Genomic DNA, 21362 nt, shown 5'->3' with positions numbered 1-21362 from the left:
GAAGTGTTCAAGGCCAGACTGGATATGGCTCTGAGCAACCTGGTCTGGTGAAAGTTATCCCTGCTCATGGCAGCGGGGTTGGAATGGTTAGGTGGTCTTTAAGGTTCCTTCCAACCCAAACCAATCTATGGTTCTGTGATTTAGGAGATTTTTGTAAAGTGGGGGACTTGTACATGCATGATCTGAGCCTTAGGTCTGCAGTATTTTCTGACTAGAGCTTTATTTGTGGTTCAGAGGTGAAAAGGAAAAAGTTCAAAATTCCCCAGACAGACCAGATATGGTCAAGTTTTTGATGCCATTGTTACATAAACTTCAGGTTTATTTTTAGCAATGTTTTCTAAGAAACAATGGCTAGAAATAATAAGTAATTCTGATGTTTAACATGAAGTAATTAGTCTGTTTTCCCAGCTTCTGTGTTCACAATGTGGCTCAGGCAGTCCCCTTTTAGAAATACTCCAATTAATTTTGACAAAAAGGAGAGTAAAAATTCATTTCCTGCTACTTCTGTGGAAGTCAGTAACTGGGTGAAAAGGGAACACCTTGTTAATGCCCCCTCTAAAGGAAAGGCTTTTGTAGGATCTCATCCTTATTAGACAAAAGAGAATCGACGTCGAGTATCTCTCTTGCATTCCAAGCGTGAGGAAAGCTCGTGTAGCTAGTAAAACTGCTTGGTTCAGCCAGTCAGTGGTAAGTGCTGTAATTATACCACTAGGGGAAAAGTGACTTACATAAAGTAAAGGTAGGAACAAGTTAAAGGCAAGTTAAGAACATAACATTACTACTACAGGTGGAAACACAGTATTAGCAATACATTCAAAGTTTCTTCTTAAATAAATGCTTTTTATGTCCTGAATAGCTAAAAGACAGGAAGTCATCCCGGTGAGAACAACCCCAGCAACTCAAAGGATTAGATAAAAAATGCAAGCAAAATAAGTCTGTTTAATATAAGATACTAACTTAATACTTGAAAATTAATGTGTTTGTCATGCAGTTATTTTTGCTTGAGTTCTCTGTGCATCTCTGAAAGAGATCAGTCTTACAGCCATGACTGTCATTCAAATGATGAACTGAGTAAAGTCTGAATATGATAATACAGATACAGAAAAACATAGATTTTCTTTGAGTGTAGACAAATGCAAAGTGTTTTTAATTTCAGGATGCATATAGGAAAACAAAAGCTATAAACACATACAACCCCATGGCTCTTCTCAGTAAAATGTATTTTAACAGCCATCTAAACACATTTTTCCCTGTGTATGTTTTCTTTTGTTTTGGTGTTTTGTTTACATTTTGGAGAGGTTAGAGAAAAAGCAGTGTGCTCTAAGGAGGACTTGCCTCTGTAATCTGTAATTTTGCTTTTTGCTCTGAATGTGGTGTAGTTGTCATAAACTCTAGGAACAAAATATTAACTAGAGTTGATATTTAGCTTGGGGCATTTGGTTCATGTTTGTACTAGCGGAGAGAAATCACATTTTGAAGAGACTTATCCAGACTCTAATCTCTCCACAGAGAGCTGAGCGGCTGTGGCAGGCTTGACAATGCTATTCATTTTTGGAGCCTCACCACCAAAACAAGCACTCATCACAAAAGGCTGTATAGAGTCTAGGCTACTGTACTGTTCATACATCTCTATCCATTAGCGAGGGAGTTCACGCCACAGAAACACACATCACTGGAATAATACCATTTTCCATTCTGTGCCTTGGAGATTAGTGTTCCCCAGTGCCAGGTAGTGTTAATTAATGATACAGGACACACCTTCTTATTGATCAAAAAGACTTCGTGAAAAAGTCTTGAAAGCAAAACAGTTTTAAACTTAGGAACAAGTTGCACTGTCTATCACACACTATTTGAACAGAAGGCTTGAATTAATATCTATTGGTGTGTGGCTTATACACACCATTCTTTATCATATAGCTAAGCTCTTGCTGTTCAGGGAATGAGTATATGTGTCCACTTTAACAGCAGGGGCTTAATGCTTTCATAAATACTTCATGAAGTATATATGAGTAAAGTACAATTTCATTCTACTTTTATGTCTTCAACTTCTTAGGTCTTTGATCCTAAGCACACAGCTGGAATGCTAAATAAAACATCATGTCCCTACAGTTTCTCAGCAGTGAAAATATTTAACTATTATCAACAGGCAAAAAACACAACTTCCCCCACTCCCCCCTAAATAAATATAGCAGAGAAACAACATCAGAATTACCTTGCTTGAGGTGTGCGCAACTTTTTATTCCTTTTCTCCACACAGTATGAGAGTGGATTTTTTTCCAAGCTTTTCTGTACCCCGAACTCCAGCCAACATTATTTTACAGAAAAAGAGGCAGGCAGCAGAGGGAGGCCTGGACACCTTTTTTCTTTCAGAGAGGAGCTAATCAAACATTCCCATCAAGCTCCCAGCTCTGTGAAAGGCACATTGGTCTCTTTCTCCCCCCCCTCCCTCCCTCTGCTCCTCTCTCCCTCTCTGTCTTTCCCTCTCCCTCCCTCACACACAGACGTACAGAGCTCCTTACACTGACTTAGCAGCTGAATTAGGCGGTCCTATTTTAAATATACGTTCCCTCCCACATATTTTTGGTAGGGATTTCTATGCTCCTTTTGCACTAGCCTGTCAGATTTGTCAAGTTTTTCTCTTTTGTGAAGTGAAGGTTTACTCAACTGATGTTTTGGCTCATTTTTTTTCAGTCTCCCTGTGCAGATCAGCAGTGTAGTGGAACGACTAGAACAAGTAGATGAGAGTAAACCACACAGCTCTAAAAATTATTGCTGCCAGGTTAGTTAGGTGCAGGTTGGGTTTAAAGAGAAAAAATATCTTTTGAAGAGACAGACTGTGATGCCTTTAGTTATGTGAATAGCATCATATTCCCCCAGCAGTTTCCCTGAAGTCAGAGGATTAGTGACAGGATAAGCCTGTGAGTCTGGGCACAGAGAAGTAGAAGTATGGCATGAGGGTTCTTTCTGATGAAGTTGGATGTGAGAATTTAATAAAATGCTCCCAAAGGCTACTAAACTGGTACTCATTAAGTGTGATCTGGCCAAATGAGATATATAAAATGACTAATTTCTTTAAGTATCTGTATGAAGATCTCCTAAAATTCCTGGGTAACTTCAAGAAGAAAAATTTACTGAGATAATAAAGATCATAGCATTTACGAGATTATCGCAGGAAGTGCTGGTATAATATTCCAGTATACTAGAATGTAAACTATAATTTGCAATTCCATCAAGGTATTCGGAAGTGCATAGACAATATCCATGGGTGAATATACACTGTTTTATCTAAGATCATTATTGATGAAAAAAAAATCTAGTATAAATACAGGAGATTAACTTCAAAAGACACAGTAGAAAGACATACAGTTCCTGATTCAGCAATCCCCTAAATGAGTTTAGTTTAAAGGGAAAGTGGTTACCTGGTACTTGTAAATATCTACTCCAGTACCTGCAGAAACTGTGTAACAGCTCCACATATTAATAAACAGTACAATATCAGAAGTTTATCAAAAAGTTCCATCTGTGTTTCTAAGATATAATGATCCATAACTCATTTGATTCTCTTAGTAGAGGAGCTCTGGCTTGCCATGGTGAGTCCATGCAAGGCAGGATGCAGTGGACTGGCAGAAAGCCTCTTCAGACAGCAAGTCTGTTAGTAGTTCTACCTAGAAGATCTACCGAAAAAACCCTGAAACACTCTCCCCCCTCAAGTCTTATTAATTCAAGTTAACAATTTCGGAATATCATCACCGTTTTCATAAGGCTTTGTGAGGTCTAATTATCTAAATAATGAGGACAAAAGGACCGAGACTTTAGGACTACAAGTTTAGAATTATATAAGTACTAGGAGACAAATATCTAAATACCGGGGTTTTGTAGCTAAGTGGCTATGTGTCATTTTCCAGTGCTGATGAAAGGCTGAAGTCCCCATGACAACTCCTTACCTTCAGATGCTGATAGATAGACTCAAAAATCTTTGGGCACAAACCTTCACCGGTCTTTAGCCACTTCCTTTCCATTCAAGCAGCTTATTTGCAGAAATCCATGGGAATCTATGTAGATGCTGAGTTGCCTGTATTACTTTAAAGTCTCAGGTCAGTGGATTACCAAAGAGTCTTGATCTCAAACCAGTGCAAGTGAGAGTACTGAAGACTGAGCTTCTGGCAAACCAAACCATGGTTGGGTGACAAAGGCTCAGGCTGCACCCGCAGAGCACACAGCAGCACTGCATCAAACTGGCTGGAATGGTGTTGAGTGATGGAACTGAGAAGCCAGACACAGCAGATGACTGGGATAGCTGGTACAGGCAAAAAGTCCTTCTGAGGTTCAGCTTCTGGTACCCCCGTCAGCTCACTGAGGGTTGTAGCTGTTGGCATGTGGAACGTTGTCGACAAGGTGTCAAAGCAAGAGCAACAGTGCCTACACCAAGGTCATGCTTCATTGGTGTTGCTGCAGGGTGGCAGTTTTACAAAAGAAACAGCTGATAGATCCACTGTTCATTTTCCATGGATGAATTATCTTATTTGTGGGTAAATTGTACCACGGGCAAAGAGCCAGCATGGACCTGGCAGGACTTTGCTCAAAGGCAGTGGTGTGAGAACAGAGCTTTGTTGCTTCCAGAAACACAGCAGTGGTGCAGCCCTGTCCACTCTGCACCCACCTTTTTCTCCCAGCCTTGCTGGGTCCACTCCTGGCTCAGGGTCAAGAATGCTGCCATTTGGGTGGCACATTTCTGTATTGCTTTCTGAGAGCTAACCTGGCATCCTGGCAATGAGCATCCCGGGAACTGTGTAGCAGAAACACTGAGTGGGCAGAAAAAGAAAATTATCTGGTTTGTTATTATTCAGGGTATTCAGCCTCTCATTATTGTTTGTAATGGAGAACTGAAGAGTATCAAAACAAAACACTGAGAAGGGCACTGACTGTCTCTTTTTATCACAACATTTCTGAGTGCCGTTCCCTGTGCTCTTTCCTGACAGAGGCAATTTCCAGCCACCCAAGAGCTGGCAACACAAAGAGCAGGAACAAGAGGTAGACCACATTGAATGGCTCTGCTTTGCTGCTGGAATTTGCCACAGGGAAAGATTTGTTTGCAAAGGAGATGGCTGTGCAGTCAGGAAGCCACTAATTTGAAGACAATAAGTATTGAACACGATTGTCTAGGGGAAGACAAGTGCTCTGTATCCGTATGTGTTCATGTCTCCCACCATTGTTCTATCTAAGGCCTCCACCTGAGTTTTCTGCTAACTCTTGGTAGTGTTTGTGGTAGTATTTTTTAAGTTTTACTATACTGTATTTTCATCTGCATGTTAGTTGAAGCAGGATTTAACATGATCCATTGAGACAAATCCTGAAAGCAAAATAACGCAGACCTCTAATCTGTCCCCTGAAGCAGGCAGTGAATAGGACCAGAGAGTCAAAGAGAGCTGAGAAGGTTCTTAACATTCTGAATAAAATTTAATGACCTACTCAGATATTACCTTCACTCTGGAAGATAAAACAGCAGAAAGAGAGATATGATGTATGTAAGCAGTGTTAGCATGGACAGAGGAGATAATCTGGCCAGCACTCACTTTGGTGTTTTCAAACAGAGGTAGCAGCAACCTGGAAGACTAGACACTTGCTGATGGACCTTAGTCACAGACCCTTAAATAATCTTCATTTTGAGATCATCTGTCATACAGAATTTTCAAGGCACACAGTGTTTGTTTAAAAAACATTGCTTTGGGTAACAGCTGGGTAAAGGCCATGGTGGGTAGCAGCTGAAAATCTGACTTCACTGAAGGGAAGATCACTGCACTTAATTTAATTGTCATTAAAATCTGACTTCAACAATTTTTAACAAAGCATTTTTTAATAATATAATTAGTGGACTTATATATTTCAGCCAATACAAAAATGTAAGATCCCTTGTGCTTCCCTCTCTCTTCATGCAGTCATTCACAGGTAAATGATACAGGGGAAACCTCCCCTATTTTGAAATGCAAATAAATTCACATGTTCTGGGTTTGATGCTCACCAGCTGGTATGGCCCCTGATCTGAGAAGAGTCTACTGTGAGGGAACCATCAGGGAAACCTGTAGTTTTGCACTTTTTGCACTTACATGTCCAAATTCCATCCAAGTTCATTACTGACTTGGTCCATAATATTTTGATCATGTCTGGCCTTTCTGTAGTGAGTTACATGAACAGGTCAAACTTTTTTTGAAACAGGAAGAGAGAAAAGTTTTACCGTGTAGTACGTTCACAGAGTAGGTCAACATCTAAGTGAGAGCAGAGGATGGTGATTTCAAAGCCATAAACTGCTTCCAAGAGGTCTGTGCAAAGGGTTGACAGGCATACAGATCCTTTGGACCAGGTGTGTACTGCAGCCCAAGCCATTCTGTTCATCTCCCCAACACTCAGGAGGAATTTCTGGCCCCACTGCTGTAGGTATAGGCAAAGAAAATACTCTTCAGGTATGTTATAAAACAAGATATGCCTGCACAATTTTTAGAGAAATCTAAACTTTGTCTGGGAAATTTTTCCCACTTGAAAGTAGAGAGTATCTCACATACCAGATCTCTGTCCCACTTGTGGGACCCAAGGTGCACACTGCTCTTCTGGCACGAGGCTGTGGCTACTCTTCTAAAACCATGAAATCATTTGCTCTCCAGATTATGAGTAGGAAATATATAAGACCCAAGACTGAACTAACTGGCTTGTGATCATTACACAGAAACTGGTGAATGTATCTCCTCAGCTGATCACTGTGGGCTTAGTAAGGCAGGCTTGACTCCTCATACAAGGACAGAAAACAGAAAAATTAAACGATTTCTGCAAGACAACATGTAGCTATGTCACATCTAATCCTATCCAGGTGCTTAAACAAAAAGGAACAAGTTTTCTGCTCTCAAGCAATTACTCTCAAGCCTTTTCAACCAAATACTACCACAGGAATCAGAGACCAGAATCTTAAAACACCTCAAGATGTCACACACAGCCTGGCGGTGCTGTCTCTGTTCAAAGCCAGCATGGTTGCATAAGTTAGAGTTAACTCCTAGCAAGTGGCAGTGGAGTTCAAATTCTGCAGTTTTTCCACATTTCTCAAACTCTGTGAAGTAAAATCTTAACTAATGCATTATTACGCTTAAGGCAAATTGTTCTTGAAAACCATTTATACCTGAAAAAAACAAGTCATAGAGAGAACAGAGTGGGAACTTAAAAGTATAATTGGGATGGCAAGGCAATTAGGGGGTTAACATTATTTGGCTTTAGCTTCTTAAAGCACTTATATTGAAATTGGCCTCAGGTAAATAAAATAACCAATGTCCTGTAAGGCTTGTATAAAATACACTGACGTGTTTGTCTAGTTTTTGAGAAAGGTAGGGAGGCTGAATTATGTGTGCTGTAGACCTTGCCAGCATCAGAAACTCCTTTAAATAATTAGAGCAACTGGGTATCCAGGCCTCTGTTTTTTCTTTTTTATGAATGAGGAGACATCATGGGCCAAATGAATACAAAATGTTGGCATGCTTGGTCAAATGGATGTGTACCAAACTTACACTGTGTAAATATGAACCACTGTGTGTTTCTCAGAGAAGATGGCAAAGGCCATGTTTCCTGAGACTGTAGAGAAGTTGGTCTCTGTCAGTAAGTCCCAAGTCCCCTGTTCATTTTTATGCCTCAGAGGGGAAAAAAAGTGATAAAAGATGACAAAATCAGCTTTTTTAGGTTTGCCAGGGCTATGTTTAAGAGAGAGCTGATAAACGTCTTACCCTGGGTCTTCTGCAGCATAAAGCAGGGGAATGGGTCCCTGGGAGCCTGCTATCCCTATCCCAACTGGGTAGGCTCACAGGCTCCAAGGATGAAGGTTCATAGTGGGGAGCAGGAAAGGGACCCTTTTGCTGTGACTGATACATGAAGAGCTTGAGTCTTTCCAGTTGAACAATGACCATTTTAACTGTCATGGATTTTAATTGTTGGGAGTTTCTTTAGAGCTCTGCGTGGTCACTTTTGGGAACTTTTGACCTTGCTAGCCTCTGTAATTGTCAAAAGACATAAGGAAAAGTGAACTTGGGCTTGGAAGGAGAATCTAATGAGGCATTTGAGCAAACTCAGAAGTTACTACTCTCTGTTCAGTGTTTGTCCACTCTGAGAGCATTTTAACATGTACTGCGTTAGCTGTGGGCATGCAGACAATACTAATTAGGACCAACAAGTCTGGTGCATTTGCTTATAAATTTGGACTGTAGCAGAAAGAAGCAATGCCCAGATATTGCTTTCCTTTAATTATTTCAAGACACATCTCTATAGGAAAAAAGAAAAGAGGTGGAGGATGCACTTGAAGTACAACACAGAGATACCATGTGCATCAGGAAATCATTATTTTTGCCATGCAGCTGAATCTACCCATACCTCCTGTGCCCCATATTCCCAACGCCTGATTTAGAACAGAGGCTGCCACGAATGCTATGTTGAAACATAAATGAAGTGATCAGTAAATGCAGGGGCTAGAAAAGCCTCCATCATGTTTGGGATCAGGAAAGGCCAAGGGTGATACTGAAGAGGAGTTTGCCTTGATTGTGTCCCCAGATCTTTGAATCTGAAGATGTGCAACCAGCTTTAAAAGCTGTGATATTATGGAGATGGACTCTGATGTTTGTATCTCTCTAGTCTGCTATCAGAAACCAAGATGCTGCCACAATGGAAATCAATTTTAGGTACCATTTTTTTGGGCAAAACTTGTAGTTATTGCAGACAGAAATGTATCGTGACTGAACAGAACTGGGTCTGTAAGAAGTGCAGCATGTGGACTTTGTTCATCTAGAATCCAGTGTAGGTAGGGATTGAGTCTTCCCAGGTAAGTGGGGTATATTTCATTGCTCTACTACCTCATATAAAACCTAATTCATCACCATAAGACTTCTTTTATGAGGAGTAAAATCATCTATTCAGGAGAGTGCTCTTTGTTAATCAAAAGTCTCAGCAGTGGTGGATTCGGTGTTGAAATTTGCAGCTGAGGACCAGAGCCCTCAGAAAATACAAATGGCTTTTTCAGCATGCTTTCCCTGTCTACCCACTTCCAGTGCAAGTCACGTGCTATCATTGCCGCTGTTAATTCAGTTCGCCAAGAATACCAGGTCTCACTTTGGATCCTAGTGCCCCTTACCTTGGCAGTAAAGCTCAACTATTCATGGCAAATCAGGCCTGGAAAATGTAAACCCAGTAACAGGGTTACTGTCTGTTTTCCTGACTATTTTCCTGATGGGTTTTCTGTTTATGCTCTATTGGGCATCAGGTGTCAGAGCAAATAGGTGATGCCAGTAAAAGCCACTTCACAGTAGAGAGCTTATGGCTGCTTCCCAGCAACTGAATGCATCCCCTCTGTGGTCCCCTTATCCTTGTCTCCTCCAGCTCTGGCTCTCAGCACTGAAGACTGTTCAAAATGCAGGCTGTTTCTGGAGGCAACATGCAGAAAATAGAGTGCTGCCCTGGCAAGCAGAAGTGTCCAAACATGCATCAGGGCCAGAAATGCCAGTGTGTTTACTGTGTGGATTAATGTATTTTCTTTACAGGTATTTTCCAGAGTTCCTGAAAAGCCCTTCTGCATGTGACCCTGTGAACAGACTCACCATGTAAGGCTTAACACTTCTCTCCCAGTTGAGTGGTAGTGGCTTGGCCCCCCTCTAGGGTCTCCTTGCCCACTGTTCTTGTAGAGACCTTTGCCTCTAGGGAGGAAAAATTTCTAAGAGTGATCCAGCTGGTGAAAGGGGAAACGGGGTTGCTTGGCCTTGTGCCAGTGTGGTAATGAGGGATCTCATTATGGGGTGGGAATACACAGATTCCCTTAACTCCTGGATGGTGTTGCACCCATGTAAATCTCCTTTTGTGTGGATCCAGGTCCCAGCAACACCATCTCTGGAAGATGGTACACATTGTGGAGGTAGAACATCCCATATTTCAGCAAGGTTGAATTGAATTGGGAAGAAAAGGAGTGAGACCATAGGGTCCTGGTGCTTGGGGCTGGCAGAGTGGGGGATATAGGAGGGGAAAATTGTGATCCTGGTGGAGGGATGGGGCAAGAGGAAGATGCTGGGGGTGCACCTGAGGACCTATGATCTAGGTACAAGGAGGATATAGAGTGATGCAAGGGCCTCCATGGGCACGCAGACCCCAGCCGACTGGCTGAAATGCCAGCAATTTTCCTTCTTGCCATCTCTGTCCTGTCCCTGTGCTCCTTTCACTTCCAGCAGGATGGGAGAGAGAGAGTGTTTCTGGTGTTTAACTGGCCACCACCAAAGTGTTAATTGCTATGAACAATACTGTGAGGGTATTGAAGCTCCAGACTGCTGTCAGTCACTAATTCAAAAAATTATCCTGCTGTGTGTGAACCAGCCTGACATTGGAAAGGCTTTTGTCTGCCCAGGGCAGCAGAGCAGACAGGGCTGCAAGCAGGAAACTCATCTCCCTTCCTCCCCCTCAGGATATTTGTGACCAAGGTTTTATTGCTGTATGTGTGCAAAGTGGTCAAGGTTGGGAATGCAGGCTGTGCTCCTTTTTGCTGCTCATTTCCACCATTTTACCCAGGCATCAATTTTCCAGCCCTACAGAGCAATACATTTCCAGTCATACAGAGGTGTGAGGTGTACCCTAAGGGACAGAAGATGTAGACATAAGTTTCTGAAGTGCAGTAGCCTGTATCTATGCTTTTTTATAAGCCAGCTATTTTTCATTATCAATTTCCACTCAAAAAGCAGAAAACAGGCAGTCTGCATAAACATCACTCAATGCAGTAGCAATTCAATTAACTATAAACTCAGTAATGTAGAAATAGAGTAGCAAACAGAGTCATCTTTCTTCTATGACACCTTTGAGGGCCACACAAATTTCTAATGCAATTTTAAATCCTTCTCTGAAATCAACCCTTGAGAAGAAATGCTGCTCTTTTGTTACTTGTAAAAGAAAGAAAAAAACTCTTCACATCTTATTAGAAAAATAAATCTGTCTGAATAAGCTCTGTTCCCCATTCCTTGCCTCCAGTGACACAACCATAAGGTGAGCTCTGTATTTTGATCCCCAAATTTAGTAAACTACTACTAATAAATTGCTTCGTCACAAGCACAGTTTAGCTGGAAATACCATTTGCATTCTTATAATTGCCAGCATTAAATCTCCCAAAGAATTGTGAGAGGAAAGTTGCTACATTTTCTTCTGGTTAACTCCTCTGAGTGTTTTATACTGTGGAAAATACTGTAAATGCTTTCCAACTATTTCAATAATTGACATTTTCCACCTTAGGTTTTCAAAGCTCTTTTCAAAGAAGGGCAAACAATGAAGGGAAGTGAAAAATAGTTTTGGGAGAGAGAAAATTAAACCCCATGCATGCTCTTAAAAAGTATCAGAGGAAAAGAAAAGCAAGCAGCTTTTACAGAAAAGAAAGCTGAGAAGTGCAGAGCTTACAGAATCAAGTCTGAGAAGGTATTTTCAGTACTTTCAGTACTACAAGAAAGACAGGGACAGACTTCTTAGCAGGGCTTGTTGCAGTAGGTCAAGGGCTAGTGGTTTTAAACTGAAGAAAGGTTGATTTAAATTTAATAAAAGGAAGAAGTTTTTTATAATGAGGGTGATAAAACACCAGAACAAGTTGCCCAGAGGGGTGGTGGATGCCCCAACCCTGGAAACAATCAAGGTCAGTCTGGATGATCCATCCCTGGAAACATTCAAGGTCAGGCTGGATGGGGCTCTAAGCAACCTGATTGTCCTGAAAATTTTCCTGCTCATTATAGAGGTGTTAGAGTAAATGACCCTTAAACGTGCCTTCTAACCCAAACTATTCTATGATTCTATGCTAATTACCTTTTTTTAATCCAGCAAAAAATGAAAAGCATTTTGCAGATAGGTTCTGGGTTTGCCAGCCCTATGAGGGATGCCCATGATCCCATAGACATTAATAGAATCACAGAATCAAAGAAGAGTCAATATTGAAAGAGAGCTTTAAGGTCGTCAAGCCCAACTGTCCACCTGACACTACCACTGTAGTCCTTAAACCACTAAACCGCCACCTGGAGCCACCAAACACTTCCAGGCATGGTAACTCTGCCACCTCCCTGGGAAACCTATTCCAATGCCTGACCACCCTAAAAGTGAAAATATTTTTTTCTAATATCAAACCTGAATCTCCGCTGCATCAGGTTAGGGCCATTTCCTCTGGTCCTCTCACTGCAGGCACAGTAGAAGAAATCAATCCCCACCTCAGTACAGCCTCCTTCCAGGTGGTTGTAGAGAGCAACGAGATCCCACCTGAGCCTCCTCTTCTCGAGACTAAGCAAACCCAGCTCCCTCAGGTGTTCCTCATAAGACATGTTTTCTAGTCCTTTCACAAGCCTTCTTGCTCTTTGCTGGACATGCTCCAGCACCTCAACGTCCTTTGTAAAGCGAGGGGCCCAGAACTGAATGCAGTGCTGCCTCATCAATGCTGAGTACAGGGAAATGACCACTTTCCTGATCCTGCTGGCCTCACTATCCTTGAATCATGCCAGGATGCCGCTGGCCTTCCTTGCCACCTGGGCACATGCTGACTCATATTCAGCCATCTGTCAACCAGCACCCCCAAGTCCCTTTCTGCAGAACAGCCCTCAAGCCATTCTTCCCCCAGCCTGTAGTGCTGCAGGGGGTTGTTGTGACCAAAGTGCGGACCTGGCACTTCACCTTATTGAACCTCCTGCAGTTGTGCTCAGCCCATTGAGTCTGTTCATTTCTCTGCAGAGCCTTCCTACCTTCAAGCAGGTCAACATTCCCACCCAGCTTAGTGTCCTCGGGCAATTTACTCAAGGTGCACTCAATCCTCATGTCCAGATCATCAGTGTAGATGTTAAATGGGACTGGACCCAAAAACAGGGTCCAGGGGAGCACCACTAGTGATTAGCTGCCAAGTGGATTTGACCCCATTGACCACAAATCTCTGGGCCTGGCCATCCAGCCAGGCTTTTACCCATTAGAGTCCACCTGCCCAAGACATGAGCAACCAGTTTTTCCAGGAGGATGCTGTGCGAGATGGTGTCAAACACTTCATTGAAGTCTGGAGAGACCATATCTGTAGTCCTTGCCTCATCCACTAGGCAGGTCCCCTTGTACTAGAAGGGCTATGACAAGGTCACCTTATCACTCAGGGTTCTGAAGACACATGCTGTGAAAATGCATGTGCTGGGGGACAAGTGGCTCAGGACCAGGCAAAAGGTAGAGGTTTCCTGCTGCTTCACTCACAGCCCTGCAACACCCTGACGTGTGCTGGGATCAGTGCTTGGGCTTCCGTTTGCAAAATCCGAATGGCTTTTGTTGCATCCTGGTAGGGGTTGCGAGCCCCAGGCAGAAGGCCAGGGAAAAATAAGGTCAGAGGAAGGCTGAGTGAGGCCTCTGTTGTGTTAATTTTGGTGAGTTACAGCCACAACCATACGTTGGTGTGTCCAGATTCTGGTTCAGCTCTTTTGTGTCTCCACTGACAGCTCACCAAGGCAGAGCAGCCCAAAACTGCTTTGAACTCTGCATGGTGAGTTTATCTTAGGCTGCTCAGTGCTAGTGACGGTTTCTGTGAGTCCCTTACCATAAAGTGAAAGACATTTTTGGTCAGTGAGAAACATCTGGCGTGTTGTGCTTGTGCAACGCACTTGCAGGGGGAACAGAGGAGTCAATCCTGATTCACGCCAGTATTAAGAGAAGGAGGTGTCAGGCCTGCAGAGACACCTAAAATGGTGTGTTCCCCTCCTGAGTGAGCTAATAAAGTAGGAAACCAAGCTGTGCCAGCTGCAAGGTGAAATATTACATGCTAGCCTGTGTTACAGCTCCCTGGCGGCCTTGGCTGTTTGCTCCAGTGTGCTGGAGCAGGGGAGCTGCTGCTGCCAGCCCAGATGAGCTGTAAATAGCAGCTGCTGAGGCCTCTGGTGCAGTGGTTCTGCATACAGCCCCTGCTGTGTTTGGTGAGCTCCCCTTCCACATGTCCTTCTCACGGGCTTTCTGCCATCCAGCCGTCACTTCTGTGGATTAGGATTATCTATATATACTCTGAATCACTGCTTACAGGAGTTACCTGACAGGAGATCATCAGAGGCTCACTTTGTGGCAGTGCGTGAGAAAGCCTGTAAAGAACCTGCAAGTGCTGACTATAATTGTTTCCATCCAACTATTCTAGTCCAGCAAAGAAGACACTAATTTTTTTTGAAATTACACTTCAAAGATTCTGCTGCTTTAAAGTGAATTTCTTTGGTCTTTAGAAAATTAATGCTTTACTGCTTTCTTTTTAAAATTTGTTTTCCCCCAATGAGTGAATATATTTCATCATCTAAAAAAAGTCAATGTACAAGAATGAGTAAGAAAATTGAAACAAGTCCTGATTTTTATGTAATAAGTAAATAGTGTTAATTTGTGGAAAGTAATTGCTTTTCTTTTTTAGTCTGTCACTTCATTTGTTTCTTTTCAATGCAGGTGTGGAGAATGGAATTAGTGTTACTGTGAGTGATGTATTTTGCCAAACAACTCTGGCTAGCTATGGGAAGTTCTGAGTAAACTCCCTGTTGTTTCATGTTTCCAAGCCTGGACTTTCTGCAGGCCACAGAGTTGGGACACAAAATCAGGCTGGTGCCTGCTAAGGATCCAAGAAATGACAAACAACAGATAAATTGAATTCAAAGGACATCTGCACAGCCATTTTTTCCATCATCACCTCTGGTCTTCTACAAGAGTGGTTCATGCAAATTAAGACATACAAACAAGAAGTGCTCAGAAAGTGAGTGATCAAGAGGTTAGCAGCACCTGTAGGAAACTGGTACAAATGCTAGATTTCATTTATTTCTCTCTTTATTTTTCTAGTTTTTGAAGAGTTTTTGAAAACATTCTGTTACGTCTTTGGTGTTTCTTCTGTAGGAAATCGTGACAGTGCAAGTGAACCTCCATGGAGTCAGTTGGTGTGAAGAAGACCGAACTTAGGAACTAGATTTTAGTGCTTGGACTGGTATTCCAGAAGACGTTTGAACTATCCTCACTTCTGCCTCAACTGTTTTCTAGAGTGGAAATCAACTCATTGGATTAAGAGCTGTCTCAGGCACTCATCAGTGGGAGAGTATAAGTGGTGTATGCATGTTCTGTGCCATTAACAGTTGATGGAGTGTAATTTACTGCTGTCAGTGTGGCTATTGTTCCTAATCTACAAAACTTCAAAAAGTTTTGGAACAGTTTTATTCACAAGAATTTCAAAAAGAGAGACTAACCTTTTCCTGCAGCACCCCAGTACTCGGTCTTGGTGTTTTCCTTTCTCAACATTTCACATGTTCTGTGACTTGGCCTCATCTTAAGACCCTGCAGATGAAGTCTTTGCAATTTGCAATTAATCATTTTGCTGTTGCTTGCAAGGGAATAGGATTTTATCTCTAGGATAAAGGGAGGACCTTTCCTCTCCTTGCTCCAAGGGACAGACATAAACACATAAGCAAGGGCATGATGGAGAAGGGAGACGGGGTGTTTCCTCTCTGATGCCCTCTGTTTCTCCTTCCTTCAGTACTGTGGGGAGAAGCTGTAAGGAGGCTGCAGGCATGATCCTGGCTGCTTGGGTGGGGCAGGATCAAATAGGGAAGACCAATAGCTTTTTCCTCAGTCCATCAACAACAAATCTTACAGGCCTGGTCATGTGCTGATATTGCTGTGGCCATAAACACCAATGTTGAGTTGTTACTTGGGGCTGGGAGGAATTTCATCCCGCATTTGAAAGGGTTAATATTTGTGGTGAGTCTTTCTGAAAAAGGGTATCCATGGTGGGGTTTTTTGTAGTCACACAACTTCTTTGTCACATGGTTTTATACAGTGAGGCTGAGAATTGGAGTAGTGGTACAAGGAATTTGAAACAAAGCCCTGAATTTTAATTATTCCAGGCAGGCAGAGGAGTTCTCTCTCTCTATGAATGATATTTAGGGATTTCTGCAGCTGAATGCCATTATCAAAGACAACATTTCGAATGAATAGCCCTACACATATTCTCCATGGCTGCCATATGAGTAACTATGAACACTTCTCGATCTTCCTCTTCCCACTCCCTTCTCCCACCTCAGCTAAAGCACAAACACTCATTTCAGGACTAAATATATACTCTTAAATAACTTCTGACATTTCTTTGTTGCTGCCTAATGAAGGCTGGGTTGATGAGCTAGAGAGAAGTTTTATACAAGCCCTTGTTGAAATGTTGTCGTAGGATCGGAAGTGGGGAGCACTGACAATTGTTAGCATTTGTCTCTGGAGTTTATTTAACTGCAGGTCTGTAAGTCTGCATGTCTGCTCGGCATACAGGGCTTTGTTGTATTGGTTTTGAGCCTCAGTGATGTGTCATGGTCCTGAGGATTGCGGGGTTCAAAAAGCAAGCCACACTGCTGTCCCCGCTGTGCTAACAAGGGGTTTCTGTGTGCCCTTGTTTGGAAGGAGATGTCCCACCAGGGATGTGCCAGCTGCTCCTCTTGGCTTTTCCAACCCTTTCAAACCACTTTTACACCCTGTTTCTTCCATTAATTGGATTATTTGTTTTTTAAGCTTGTTGCTGAGGAAGTCAAATTGACCACGCCTGGTTAACAAAGCCTCAAATAATTGTAAGTAAAAGCAGTGCTGAAGGGGGAGGCCAGCCACACAGACCAGGCCAGTTTCCTGGCCCTGCTGAGAGTACTTAATCCTTGCTGGGTTTATCCAGGTGTCATGGAAGGACACCTGGATGACAACCAGAGACGGGAAGCATGTCTGCTTGCTACCTGGTCTGGCTGTTCATCCTCTGTTTGTAACCTGGGCTAATATAAGGATTTACAGATAACAGGAATGAGCTGGTTTTCTTGTGGGGTGTCTGGAAAAGCTGTCTTTTCTGTGTTGACCTTAACCTAACAAATGAAAATGTTCAGTTCAAAACGAGGGCTTCCTACTGTTACCTGTAGGTAAGGGTGGTGGGACATTCTGCCCTTTGAAGTTTAGGTAGCTCAGTGAGATACCGCAAGTCTGCGAGACCAATACATGAGGTAAACCTACTGTTGTGATTAAGCAGAGAAAATAATTTAAACATCTTTAATGACTGCAACTGCCCAGACAATAGCTAGTTTTTACTTTGCTTACTATATTAAAAAAATAAGATAAGCCTATTTTTTTTTTTAATGGCAGAAGTTCTTTGGGTACATTCTGCTACTCAGAAAGCAATCAAATTCTTCAGGATTAGAGGCAGCTGAGGCATGTCCTCTTCATCAAAACCTTTGGGATCTACAGCTGAGAGACCATATGTTTAGCATCCTTAGACCTGACTGTGCCCACTGAACTACAACTGAACTTGCTGGGTGAAGTACTATTCCAGATTTGGCAGAGGGAAGCATTAGGGAAAAGTCTTTTGGTTATTCAGCTGAATCACTGAGTGGGTCTTATTTGGAAACTGTAATTTTATAAGGCCAGAAATAGCATTCCAGGTATAGATTGTGGTAATATAACTAATGTTGTTAGCTTCATTTCTATTGCACATGCTTGTAAAGGGGAGAAGGCCCCAAAATCCATGTTGTCTTTCAGGAGAAGTTCAGAGAGATTACCCTTGGTAGTGGTTTTTTGATGCATATGCTAGACCTATTCTTTTCTGCTAGCATGAGAAATGTTTACAGGGCTCTTTGTGCGAGAACCAGGTAAGAGTTAACCTTGTGGGAACTCCCCGTGTTTCGCTATTCCATGGTGATGCTCCATTTTCATAGGAGGTTGGGTGAGAAAAAGCATTTGGCAACAATTGCCCTCTTCATGGTAAGAATTCTAATTGGAAAGTGTTTTGGTGGTGTATTCACCCCTGCTAAGTTTCTGATTGTTGGCTGTGCTCTTCCTCACCTGTTGCCAAAGCACCTGCTGAAAATGCATATTGGGTTATTACGGGATGTGCCAATAAAACAAGCTGAAAACATGAAGCTTGAAACATGGGATTTCTGTTAGACTGGAAATGGGGAACAGCAGCGCTGCTTCTCCTCAGGTCACGGTGAATCAAGAGAGACATGGGTGGGCACCACCAACCATTACAGAGAGACAGTGAGTGGGGCATAAGCAAACAGGACATCTAAATTAACCTCAGAAAGACTCAAGTGTGCTAAACACTGCTGCAGCCCAGGAGTTGGTAGAGCCTCCCTCTTATCTGTTCTAATGTCTGGTGTCAAGCTTTTTGGCTCCTTTATCAGCATACATACCTGTCTAATTATCCTAGTGCTAGCCAGGTCTTTTCTCACAGCCCCCTAAGAGTCACATTTTCCCACACTTCCCAAGTCCACGTTCTTCACCTCTTGTAAAAGCTCTGATTTCCTTCAGAAGTCAAACTACTAAAGAGCTTCTTGTGAAGAATATATAGCATCTTTCAAAGAATAAGGTGTATCAGTTTTCCAAAGTGAATGTTTTCCCTTGCCATGACTCCAAGGATGTGGAATGGTCTGGTAACAGCTCCTCCAAACTGTGGGGAGATACGGGTCTCATCTCTGGAGCTAAGAAGTTAAACTTCCAAATTCTTGAACTGGTCATTTGCCTGGGATGATTTTTTCTGATAGGACACACAACAATGTGTGTCAGCTGGTGTACTCAACTGCCTTTCAGCAAAGGAAGCTGAGGGCTGGATTGTCAGGTAAAATGGTATCAGTCAAGGATAAGCTAAAGCCCCTTTTCTATTCCCTTTAAATCCCTGTATAGGCTACATGTTATCTCATGATTGGTAGCTCATTCTCAGAGATGTTGGTGTTGTTTATTTCACACAGCAGTTTACCAGTGGTGCAAAGCGTGCCCCAAGTTCTCCCAATTCACTGTACAAATATTAATGTGATATGAATCTGTTAGAAATTTGTCTTTGGCACATGACAAGGCTTTGCCAGGTCACATCACAAAGAGATGTTCATGCTCTCATTTGTACTGCCAGATATTATTCTTGACTTCACACTTTGTTTTGCAAATACTGTGGCAGATGTGACATATAGAGGTGTGTTGTGCTTGGGCAGCTTGCAGGGACCTTGTGCTGGACCCAGCAGATCTGCCTCTGGCCACACATGCACCCTCCAGGACCATCCCAGCTTTGCTCTAGCAGTGGTTCTTTCCAGCAGCCAGGCTGGCTGGTGTACAGTGTGAAAGGCTGCTGAAGGCTGTCAAATATCAGTGAGGGAGGGCATTTATTGCAGTGATTTTTGCAAGTCCTTCCACTCTCCTTTTACTAGGTTACATCCTATTACATAATTAAATGCTGTATATTTGTTATCCCAGAGGCCTTTTCTCATTCACTGAGCATCAAAGAAGATGATTATTGGCACAGACAGCCCGTAGTTCTATTTTTATTTTTATTATTCAGCGTGGCCCTGTTTTTTCTATCAGCAATGGGCTTATTACATTTCATTTAGTAATTTTCTTACTGTTCTGTGTTCCTACCGTAGTACTATTTTGACATTCTTTAAATCTTATGTTTATTCTTGTGCTTCTCCTGCACATCAAGATGTTTTCAGTCTTGTTTCCCTTTTATGATAATACAAAAATAATCCAACCCAGAAAAGAAAGTACTTTAAGAAGTATGTGTTAAATACACATGTGGGTACCCAAAGCTATAGAGGAAAGCACAGGTCCAGATGACACTCCTGCAGTCAATGCAATTCACTTACCTCTTTTAATCTCAGTGTGGGTATATGAAGCTCTTTAAGAGTCTGCTAGGCACAAAGATTCTTGCAGAATCTCTGGATATGAATATCCAGTAGTACCTTTACTCCATTCTTCTGGACAAGACCATGTTTTCAGTTCTAGCTTGCTTCATCTGGAATCACCTAATTGCCATCTCCCAAGAAGCAGGGATATATGCTGATCATGAGGACCTTGGAGGTATTTTTTCCCAATTGCACAAGATTGTAGCTTTTCATATTCCTTCATCACCAGTGCAGGAAGGGATTAGGTAGTTTTTGCTGCAGGTGGGAATTAGGCGCTTCAGACCAAAACTAAACAGAGAGCCATTTTACCCTGCAGGAGCCTTCACTTTGGTCTGCAGAGTTCCTGAAGTGCTTGCAAAAATCCTTTGCATTTGTTGATTTACTGAGAAGGTTCAGACTCCACACTTTCAGCAATTTGACAGGTAGGCAGAGGCACACACAGCATTGCAAGAAAACCTGGTTTGCCAGGCTGGTTTGAAAACAGAGCCAAGGTAGTGTTACCAATCCTTTTCGTTATTGCCCAAGGTGAAACTATTCACCAGGGTAGCAGCAGAACAATGCTCTTGTTGAACCCTGTCCTCAGGAAGGGGTTTTGCCTCCATCTGTCTCTCCTGAGGAAAGAACTAAACCATAGGCCATGTTTGGGTGGGCACACTCTAGATCTCTCTTATTGTGTTAGTCTGTGCAGCCAAGAATAAAGAACTTATGGGGTGAAGAGAGAGCCTGCAAGGGGGTGCAAGCCTGAGTGGTTCACACTGTAATAAAATCACTGTCTTAAGGGGGGATGAAGGGTTTCTTGTTTTCTGGCCTCTGCTACAAGAAATACTTTTACATGAGTCATCAGATAAAAATGCGTAACAGCACTGAGAACAGGGACTGGACTGGACTGGAGTAGGCTATCCCACTCCCTCCAACTGCACACTCAAGTTATTCATGTTTGCATTCGAAATGTCGAAGTTATTAAGAAATGCTGTTGTGTATCTCAATGTGCCAACATCCTGAAGGGTTTTCAGCTTGGCAAAAATGCTAGCAGGGGAAAGGTGGGCCCAAATGGTTTTCTTGGCATAAATAAACAAAGGATTATGATAACTTTTTCCCTCTCCCCAATCCAGAAGAGGCTATTTTTAAATGTGGAAATTGAATAGAATTAATCCTGAATTAACTTAATTGTTTGAACCCTGTAGTCCCAGAGAAAGGGTTGTGTCAGTGGCAGGGATGTTGGTAATCCACTTGTAAGGCCAGGTTGTACATGTGAGTATTAATAACTGCACTTCATGATTAATAACTGCAGTGATTTTGGTATAATACTGATATGTTGGTAATAATGAATAATATTGATAATAAGAAGTAATCAAGTAAGATCCAATGAGATTTTGATACACGTGAATTATGTGGCCATTAAGAACTCACCTGCTGAGTGTACTAATCAATAGCTAATCAAAACAGTTGGGAAATGGTTGGAAATTAATATGTAGAGTAGCTAAAGGCATAATTTAAAGGGTGCCTTAAGGGCTTCAAGCATTTTTCAAGGTGACTTCATTATGCTCAAGCACATTGTTTTTGCTAGGTTGCTTTAGCAATGTCAAAAACTCTGTGATTACAGAATTGGATAATGAACAGCTAGCAAGGAGTTTTTGGGTGGGTTCCTTGCATCTAGGGTAAGATGTCTGTCTCAGATCC

At 42.3% G+C, this 21362-nt stretch overlaps 1 protein-coding gene and 1 long non-coding RNA gene across 9 annotated transcripts in view; one reads left to right on the top strand and one right to left on the bottom strand.

Annotated features, from left to right (window-relative positions):
- The window catches only part of VIT (vitrin), a 52076-nt gene extending 49644 nt beyond the window's left edge, over positions 1-2432 (bottom strand). For all 7 annotated transcript variants that reach the window (XM_010391716.4, XM_010391718.4, XM_010391717.4 and 4 more), the window contains exon 1: positions 2213-2432. The gene's annotated coding sequence lies outside the window, so the exon portion shown is untranslated. The remainder of the gene's footprint in view (positions 1-2212) is intronic.
- LOC104684379 overlaps positions 1-15615 on the top strand; it is a 32178-nt gene extending 16563 nt beyond the window's left edge. Inside the window, exons 5-7 of one of the 2 annotated variants that reach the window (XR_002043760.3) lie at positions 9558-9617; positions 14461-14761; positions 14899-15615. This is a non-coding gene — a long non-coding RNA (uncharacterized LOC104684379). Of the gene's footprint in view, positions 1-9557; positions 9618-14460; positions 14801-14898 lie in introns of both variants that reach the window. The other variant, XR_005604064.1, reaches the window with a different exon arrangement.
- The last annotated feature ends 5747 nt before the right edge of the window (positions 15616-21362 follow it).

The sequence above is a fragment of the Corvus cornix genome, chromosome 3 (genome assembly GCF_000738735.6).
Source record: "Corvus cornix cornix isolate S_Up_H32 chromosome 3, ASM73873v5, whole genome shotgun sequence".
NCBI lineage: Eukaryota > Metazoa > Chordata > Aves > Passeriformes > Corvidae > Corvus > Corvus cornix.
Note: the sequence above shows the minus strand (reverse complement) of the source record. Positions and strands in the feature narration are given on the sequence as shown.